Raw genomic sequence first — 9,722 nt, 5'->3', positions numbered from 1 at the left:
AATTATTATAGACGGGCAGACGAGATGTGATCAAGGTTGCTGAAAAGTAAGTGAAACGTCGGGATAGTTTTTTAAATAACAAAAATCCGCGTAGTTTATCCGAAAAATATTAGTTTCATTTAAATATTTATTCATTATCTCGCTCATCAAAACAATTTTTTAAAGAGTATATATATATTTTATACCTCTATTAACAACTCAAATTCTAGGAAAGAAATTAGTCAGCAGACAATAAATATTTCAAAGTTTATTTTATAATTCCTCTCGCAAAATATAAATTCCGACATATAAAAGGAAAAACAGTTATAAGAATCGAAACATAAAATAAAAAAAAGATTGCTTTACTGTTTTTTTTTTCTTTTTTTTTTAAAGCTTGAAGTTAATGCAGTTTTTAATAAAAAATTCTTAAGTAGCTTCAAATCAGGAGGGAATTTCTAAATTTTGTATCCGTCTCTCCGTAGTTATGCTCGCTTCTGGCCCGTTCTTTTGGTATTTTCGGAATAAAAACTGACCTATCTTCAATTCCATAAACAGATGGTATAATTGGATCACAAAGTAACAGAGTAGGGTTACGATCAAGTGAGGTTGGGGCTTCAGGTCAGAATCGATAAGACCGAAGCCCTCCTCTTTCGCGGGACTGGGCGGAAAGGACCCCCGCCGGGTGCCACCTTCCTCATAGGAGGAGGGAGGGTCAGGGTGAGCCCGACCATGAAATATCTGGGGCTCACCCTTGACGGAGGTTGGACCTTCGTGCCCCATTTTAGGGAGTTGGGGCCGAAGATCATGAGGATGAGTCCCAGCGCAGCTTACAGGCGGCTATACTCTAGGGTCTGTCGGAGTATAGCCACGTACGGTGCTCCCGTTTGGGCTGATCGACCGATGAGCCGCGGGGTCAAGGCCCTACTGCGCTCGGCGCAAAGGGCACCCGCGGTGTGGGTGATTAGAGGGTACCATACGGTCTCCTGGGCCGCAGCGACGGCTCTTGCTGGCGATCCGCCCTGGGATCTGGTGGCGTCGGTTCTCGCCGAGGTGTTCTCTTACGTCTCGGGTAGGAGGGCTCTCGGAGAGAACCCTTCGTCAGAGGCGATCCGGGTGGTTCGCCGGCAGGGGGAGTCGCGCTTTATGCGGGAGTGGGGGGAGGACCTGGCGGGCCAGCCGTACGGTAAACGTACAACGGCTGCGCTCAATCCGGTCCTAGAGCGTTGGATGAGGCGGAAACGCAAACACCTTACTTTCCGTCTGACGCAGGTTTTCACCGGGCACGGCTGCTTCGGTGACAACTTGTGTCGGGTGGCCAGGAGAGAGCCGGGAGGAGGCTGCCATGAGTGCGGCGCTGCGGTGGACTCAGCCCAGCACACCCTCGAGGTGTGCCCGATATGGGCTGCGCAGCGCCAAGACCTTTTGGCGGCGCTCGGCGGAGTGGGCTTGTCGCTTTCGAGTGTCGCGGAGAAGATGATTGAGAGTGACAGGTCCTGGATAGCGGTGTCCTCCTTCTGTGAGACGGTCATGTCCACGAAGGAGGCATCTGAGCGGGAACGGGAGGTTGCGGCTGATGCACCCTCCCTCTGCAGACGACGGACGAGGGCGCGCCGGGGGCGATATCAACGCCTCCTCCAATAGCGCCCCTGCGCCCCGGGCTGGGGTCGGGCTGGTAACCCGGCTCCTGTGAAAGCCCGGCGTCGTCGGGGCGGTCCTAATTGCCGGGATCACCCCCATTCTCCGAGGGAGTAAGTCCGGTCTTTGCCAGGACCGGCCAGTCGCTGGTGTGCCCTGTCGCTGGCAGATCCGGGGTGCACCAACATAGCGGCCGATGGCTTTCGCAGTGGTTTTAGTGAGTAGGGACCTGCCCAGGTCGAGTCTCACACATCCTCTCCGGCCCCACCAAGGCCGGTGAGACGGCTCGTAAAAAGAGTTTCCCTGCGTCATCAAAAAAAAAAGGGTTACGATCAAGTGGGAAGGCCAAAGATAAGGATATATTTTAATATATAAGACTTCAGTCTTTTATTCGGCAAGACGAGAACTTTAAATATAAGATCCATGCAATGAGCTTAGAAATGTAGAATGCTACACACAGGGGAATTTTTCATTACATTAGCACTAAAATAGCGCACTTTAATTCATGATTGGTCGCCAGCACTGCTAAAATTTTATCTCAATGCGTTCCAAATGACTCTCCCAGATCGGAGTAATAAAGTAAGATGGGGCAAAGCTACCGAAAAAACTTGCTACACCTGAGGGGAGGTAGTTGGAATTGCTAAGCATTTGCTGGTGGTGGCATGTAGGGTACTCCTAGATAGCGGCCGGAACTCGCGTCGGCATGATAGGGTTTTAGAAATCTATAAAATAAAACGTCAAGCTTTACTTTACCCTTAAAGCGGCTTTATATTGGACTATAATGACGGGTACGTATGAGAAACAATATAAAATCCCAGAGGTATTTGTGGGCCAGTATCTAGACCAGACATATTTGTGTATTCGCGAATTTTAAAGCGACTTGTGTTAATAGAGCTTACATTTCCTTGGGAAACCAACACCCTCGAAGACCATGTCAGCAAGGTCAATAAATATTACGATGACAATAACGAACTCATTTTTAGAACGTACTTAGAAGTAAGCGATTAACGCGCGTTGGAAAGGGACTCCTTAAATCTACAGTTGGGTCGCAAGTCCCAGGCACTGTTGAAGTTCCTCACCCTGCAATGCGATGGACTCGGCACCCGAACGGTTAATCGATGGCATGCTGAGAGGTTTCATCTCGCCTCTGAACTTTAACCAATTTCCATACCACATTTTATTCATTTAGATCGAGTAGTTTTTGAGCTCTTTTGTAAAAAGTCGCCGTCTTGCAATCAAATTTTACACATAACGTAACGGAAGCTACAATAACGACATACAAAATTAACTATTTTAGTTACTTTAAATTGGTTTTATAAAATTTTAATAAAATAAACAAACATGTATTTTTAATTAAACAGCAGCCAGCTACGAGCTAGGATTACTTTACATACCTTGCAAGATACAGAGTTACACGTAGATAATATGATATATAATAAATTTCAGTATTAATAATTCCACTTGGATTAATTATTTAACTAACATAAAACACTTTAACTAACATCCATGTATACATAATGATATGATACATTTATAGAAACTATATATCGGCGCAAGCAGCTTCAATGACGGATGCAACATGGAAATAACTGGCACCAATTATTATAACACCTTATTGGTCGTCGTTACTATTGTTAAAAGTAAAACGAAATCAAAGAGAATAGAACTATGTTTGAATTCTGGTTTAAATATGACGTCTGGAGGCACGGCAGCGGACGGCAGAGTTCAGCGAGTGCGGAGCATAAAGAACCTTCGAGAAATACAAGAACATTTAGAAGAATTGAAGTTTCATTCTAAAATATCTGGAACTTTCTGAAACAAGTGACATTAGAGACGTCAGCGAGGCTGGCGTCCTGTCTTTAAAATAATGAATTTGTAATAAAATCCGATATCAGAAGTCGGATCGCTCCTGTGATCAGTTACTGCCGGTCTTAGTGTATTTGTAAATCCTGATCCAGCTCAAGAAAATAATCATCCGGAGAACTTGCGTAATGAAGAACGCTCCTCAGTCTTTCATGCAAATGATGTCAACAATGCAGAGCGTGACCGAACGTTTGCTACTAAAAAAAAACAAGGGATACGATTAAAATTACTAACAAGATCATATTAATTTTATCATCTTTTGATCCCGGTGATAGTGTGTGTGTTCGGGATTGATTCAAACGCATCTTTACGGCTGTAAATACGTACCAAATCAGTAACTACGACATTAGAATTAAAGTCTTTTAAAGGAGCGTGCTAGAAAGTGTGCAGACGATTGGTTAGTTGCAACATCTACACAAGAGGCATTACGTGAGACCATAGCTAACATTTGTTATTATCCTTTGAGCTAACCTCGTGTCCATGATGTATTCTGAAGAGAACCATGAGATTCTGTAGGGAAGGCTTGTGGTACCGTGACAAGACAATTATACACCACAGATCTGGAGAACGTGACCTCTGAGCTAATCGCGTGTTACCCTTGAGCTAACCACGGGTCCTTGATGTATCCATAAGAGAACCATGAGATTCCGTAGGGATGCCTTGTGGAGCCGTGAGAAGACAAGTCTACACCACAGATGTGGAGAGCGTACCTCTGAACTAATCGCGTGTTACTCTTGAGCCAACCACAGGTCCTTGCTGTATCCTTAAGAATACCATGAGATGACGTAGGGAGGCCTTGGGAAGACTTGAGTAGAAAGGTATTCACTCGATCTATAAGAACTTGCATGATTTTAATATCAAACTACTAAGACCATTGCTTTATTTAAATACGACAATAGACATACTCTTCACAGTAATATTTGCAACATGTCTGGTTAACACACGGCAGTGCCTCTACAAAAACGATGCTGTAATTCAAACGAAAGCATACTCGACTCCAAAATCCTGATCAAATACATCTATTGCGAATATAACTAATTTCTGTTCGTTTTTTTGCTAACCGTGATCATGCGTTTGAATCGTGTTTCCGACGAGAAAAAGAAGATGACGCCGAATATCAATTCAATATCGACTGGTAAATGTACCCTAAATTAAAAGCAAGGTTGCAGTGTTCCAGGTTTTGAAACGACTACTGATATATTAACCGGAGCAGATAAGTTATTACGTGATAAGAATACATGTGGAAAATTTAGTATCCTTGCCGATGTTTTGCACATACGAACAAGTCAATTATGCTTTGACAGTTTAGATTACAATTCGACAATCAGTCCGTTTAAATCGAAGTAATGCACCAACACATTCAAAACAGGATGGTCGAGGCGGAGAGAAGATACAAAGCTAGGTTTTTGAGAGGTCGAGCTACGATTAAAAGATTCCAGAAGATAATAAAAATATAACCCCAGAAATCGGATATCCCTATATTTAAAATTTTGTGAACTATACAAAATCCAGAAAATAATTGGAATGATTAATATCTTGTAAAGTGATTTTAGACCGTGGATGACTTCGAAATGTGGCACATGACCAGCTACGAATGTGGCACATGACCAGCTACGATGAGACTTCACAGCATCTGAGGGACGACACAGAATTACTAAGCAAGCAGTTAGGTGGACGGTTCGCCTACCTAATAGTTATCCGGTGAGCGTATTTCATTTTGTTCAAATTGCTTCATTCAAACGCATTACCATTAATCATTGCTAGCAATGTGATTGTCTAACACTTAGTTTGAGATATATTACTATAAAAGATGCATTTGGCGTGCGGATCCGAACCATAACAAAAAAAAATAAATAAATAAATAAAAAAAAAAATAAAAAAAAAATAAAAAATTATAATTAATAAAAAATAATATTGTAGAGGGGTGGAGACGTCTTACGAAAAAAAAAAAAAAAAAAAAAAAAAAAAAAAAAAAATTGTACATGGATGGAGACGTCTTACGCCAAACAAATAAAGAAAGAAAAAAAAAAAAAAAAAAAAAACAATTATGTAGACGGGTGGAGACGTCTTACGCCAAACAAATAAAAAAAAAAAATTGTACATGTGTGGAGACGTCTTACGCCAAACAAAAAAAAAAAAAAAAAAAAAAAATTATGTACACGGATGGAGACGTCTTACGAAAAAAAAAAAAAAAAATTAACACTGGTGGAGACGTCTTACGCCAAACAAATAAAGAAAAAAAAAAAAATGTTGTAGGCGGATGGAGACGTCCTATGACATATGTTATGAATGTTCGTGTGACGCCCCAAAGCCATAAGTAGATTAAATAATTGGACCTGATATTATGATTTCGTCTCACGATGAGTCGTAATAAACAACGTAACCCATACGACAACAACAAATTTGTTAACCATAACTATAACAATATAAAGTTATCTAGGTTTACTGTGGAAGTACCTAGACTACATAAGTATCTCTCTGTTATCACAGAAAACAATGCAGAGCACGCATCAGTATAACCGTATCGGCATGACTTCGGACGATGAAGCATCAATTCTTGAACCTGGGCTATACTCTACGAGACCTGCAACGGGTACGAGAACATAACGAAAGCTAAGCAAGAGAGAACACATCACCAGGCAGGTGCAGAGCACGCACCGCCTGCCAGAATGGCCGTATCGGCGCAAGCAGCTTCAATGACGGATGCAACATGGAAATAACTGGCACCAATTATTATAACACCTTATTGGTCGTCGTTACTATTGTTAAAAGTAAAACGAAATCAAAGAGAATAGAACTATGTTTGAATTCTGGTTTAAATATGACGTCTGGAGGCACGGCAGCGGACGGCAGAGTTCAGCGAGTGCGGAGCATAAAGAACCTTCGAGAAATACAAGAACATTTAGAAGAATTGAAGTTTCATTCTAAAATATCTGGAACTTTCTGAAACAAGTGACATTAGAGACGTCAGCGAGGCTGGCGTCCTGTCTTTAAAATAATGAATTTGTAATAAAATCCGATATATATATTATTAGGGTCAGTTCCGAAACATTCTATTCTAAGTATTGTATACTATTTTATAACTCTGTTGTAAGATCTTATTTTTGGCTTAGAATTTTATTGATCATAATACTTTAAACTATAAATATGGAAAATTAAGGCTTTCTTTAATCGCTTTCTTTATCGTTGTTTCAAATATAAACATAATTTAAAAAAGTGATCTACGATTTATGAACATCAAACGGGAATTAAGAGGAGCCAATGAATAATACAAAAAAGTTTTTCAGTAAAAATATTATTTTGCTATTGAATTAAGAATTAAGAAACTGATTGAGTCCTTTCTATTATATAAATAAAGGGAAATTTATAAAAGCTCTCTTAATATGTGTTTTTTTGTGTGGAAAAAAAAATAATGTATCAGCAATTAATATTATTCTCTCTTTGGAACTAGAACGTTCTTAAATTCAGATGGTCTGTGACTACAGATGTTACTTATAGTTTTTAATTTTAAATTAAATGCAATATGTTTTTTAAATATTTTTTATCATAAAATATAATCAGTTAACGGCTACAATGATGACGTCATGTTATAATTAAATGTTTAATTAATTAAAATTAAAATTTAATATTATAAAGTGCACTCATAGTATATTAATAAATATAAATAAGTATTTAAAATAAATTTAAATATAACTATATATCTTAATACTCGTACTATTAATAAAAATCAACCAACACTTTTTTTGACCGTCTTTTATTGATTTTTTTAAATTGAAAAAAAAAAAGTTTATCCACGGTCTTTGATGTCTTGATTTCATACACGCATGTGATATATATTAGGTTCACAGTGAATTCACTTTGTATCTGTATTGTTTTTTAATGTTTTTTTCTCATCAAATCCAGATAACTTTCCAATGTAGGGAAGCATATCTGTGAATACTAGTAAATTTTCTTTCCCTTTTTTTAAACTGAAGCTACCAACTCCATAAACCGTCCTCGTATCCCCAAACTCAAACAGCGGCGCACCAGATGGCAGGCCGTATAAGTTCTGGTCATCCAACATACATATAAACCGACCCCATTCCCGCGGGAACCATTCGTCACAATTTGTGAGTAATTCTGACGAGGAACTGAGTTCTAGAATAGAACTATTGTCGAGGTGTTCTTTGTCAAGATATCCAAAACCAGCGAAAATCCAATTCGTTGGTACCAAATTGGACGTTTCATTTACAAGTTTCGATGGAAATGGCTTCCTATCTGATTGTCTCAAATGTTTATTTCCTCCGGGGTTTTCTTGAATTGCTACAGATGTAGTAATAAGAGCAATATCGTGAATACAAGAATGTTTAGTGCCTTGGACTCCCATAGGAATCCAACATTTTTTTCTATATGAGTGGTTGTTTTCGATTTTGGTCACACCAATTGCTTTTGTCTTATCGTAAGCACCATCAACAACGTGTACTTCAACTGCGCTGATATTATCTCCTATGTCATTGAAAGGATTTGCTGATGTTAATACAATCTGTGTAGATATAAAAACTCCGACACAAGCAGGTTTCTTGCCGATGGATATGCTGACGATACAATCGTACTTGCTGTCGGACTCGGGCCACTCGTAAGGTAGGACTTTATTGATAATGAGCAAGAAGAATATTATTTGCCTACAAATGAAAATAGAAATCTAACAAAAAAAATTACTTCTCCAAAAATTCTGTGCCCTTGAAATCTTATAACAGTGATTTTTTTTGTTATTATATTTAAATTTCAAATTAATGTTCTCTGAAATCACCGTATATTTGAATTTTTGTCGTGTTTTATTGCTCACAAGTACTTACATATTTGAAGTAAATTTTCTAATCGCTAAGACAAGTTCACATATATTTCAATTAAAGTGGACAGAATCACTACACTGACTTTTGTGAAATAAATCCTGTTCTTCAAACGGACGTTGCACAAGTGGAGGAAATATTTAGTAAACAGTAAACATATTAAAAGGAAATAACAATTGAAAAAATGGAATATTAACAACATGTTATCTTGTACCAAACTCGCAGGGAATGTTGAGTAGAGAGATGTATAACCAAATAAAGCTGTATAAAATTTTATTACTTATTGTCTGCCAGAGATTATCTAAGAGTTATTGTTAAATAGCAAACAATCTTTGCTCTCAGTTTCGCTAGGATTTAAGAGGTAACTACCTAATTTTACTAACTCACGAAAGAATAAGAAAGAGCCCATGCACACCTAGATAAAGGCGAAATCACCTGAAGAATTAGGAATTTATATATTTTTTCTCAAATTTAATGCAAAGGAATCAATTCTATAAAAGTAACATTCAGAAAATATAATGAAAAAAACCTGCCTCAGTTTCAGTAATATCACAAAATTTATTTTGCTTTATCTCTTTGGCATACAAATTTTTTAATAGTTGTCAAAACTAAAATTAATTTATACTAACCCTTTCCCATATTACGAAAATTTAAACGGCAATGTTCTTCAATGGCTCGATTTCTCAACACAAGTAAAAGTTGACTTGACATTCCTACTTGATACATAATTATTTCGACATCGACGCCGATGACTATTTAATTGAAACTAGGAAACCTCCACTTTTATTTACAATACACGATCAACATCAAGATGTAGTACAAGTTCTTTTTTTTTTGCTACACTCAAAATTGGAATTGTATAAACTTAACTATCCATTTTCATATACAACAACACGATATTCGGAAACACCTGTTTTTATAGTTTACTATAAGGGATAACAATTCATTTTTTCAACTGACTAGCTCTTAGATTATCTACTAAATTATACATTATATGTAATCCCCATTTAGACTATTATTGAAACGTGGAAAATGCAATAGTTAAAATAAATCATATTATTAGTTTGTTACGTATAATAAACACAATTAATATTTTCAATTCATACTGTTTTATACAACACAAACCCGGCGGTAACCTCATCAGCGAGGGTAAAGAAAATCTAGCTCCTTTTGTGTAGTCACAACCGATTTTGGGCGCAATTAAAATTAAAGCCTCTGTTAATTTCAATGAAATTGTGACTTCAAACAACTAATTATATACAAAATAAATTCAAAGTTGCGATTTTGAGACGTAATTTATTTAAAAAAAATTGTTATTTGATAAATATTTTTGAATGTTAACATATTAATATTGGGTAGATGTTAAATTGAATGTAAATATAATAGAAAATAGTAATATCAAATTATTTAAGAAAT

At 37.6% G+C, this 9,722-nt stretch overlaps 1 long non-coding RNA gene across 1 annotated transcript; it reads left to right on the top strand.

The window, feature by feature from the left end:
* Window positions 1-3,312: 3,312 nt before the first annotated feature.
* On the top strand, window positions 3,313-5,178 carry LOC133319345 (uncharacterized). Its single transcript, XR_009752989.1, has 2 exons — window positions 3,313-4,890; window positions 5,031-5,178. It is a non-coding gene; the product is annotated as an uncharacterized LOC133319345 (long non-coding RNA).
* The last annotated feature ends 4,544 nt before the right edge of the window (window positions 5,179-9,722 follow it).

This window comes from Danaus plexippus, chromosome 17, assembly GCF_018135715.1.
Source record: "Danaus plexippus chromosome 17, MEX_DaPlex, whole genome shotgun sequence".
In the NCBI taxonomy this organism is placed as follows: Eukaryota; Metazoa; Arthropoda; class Insecta; order Lepidoptera; family Nymphalidae; genus Danaus; species Danaus plexippus.
This window is presented reverse-complemented; position numbering and strand designations above follow the sequence as displayed.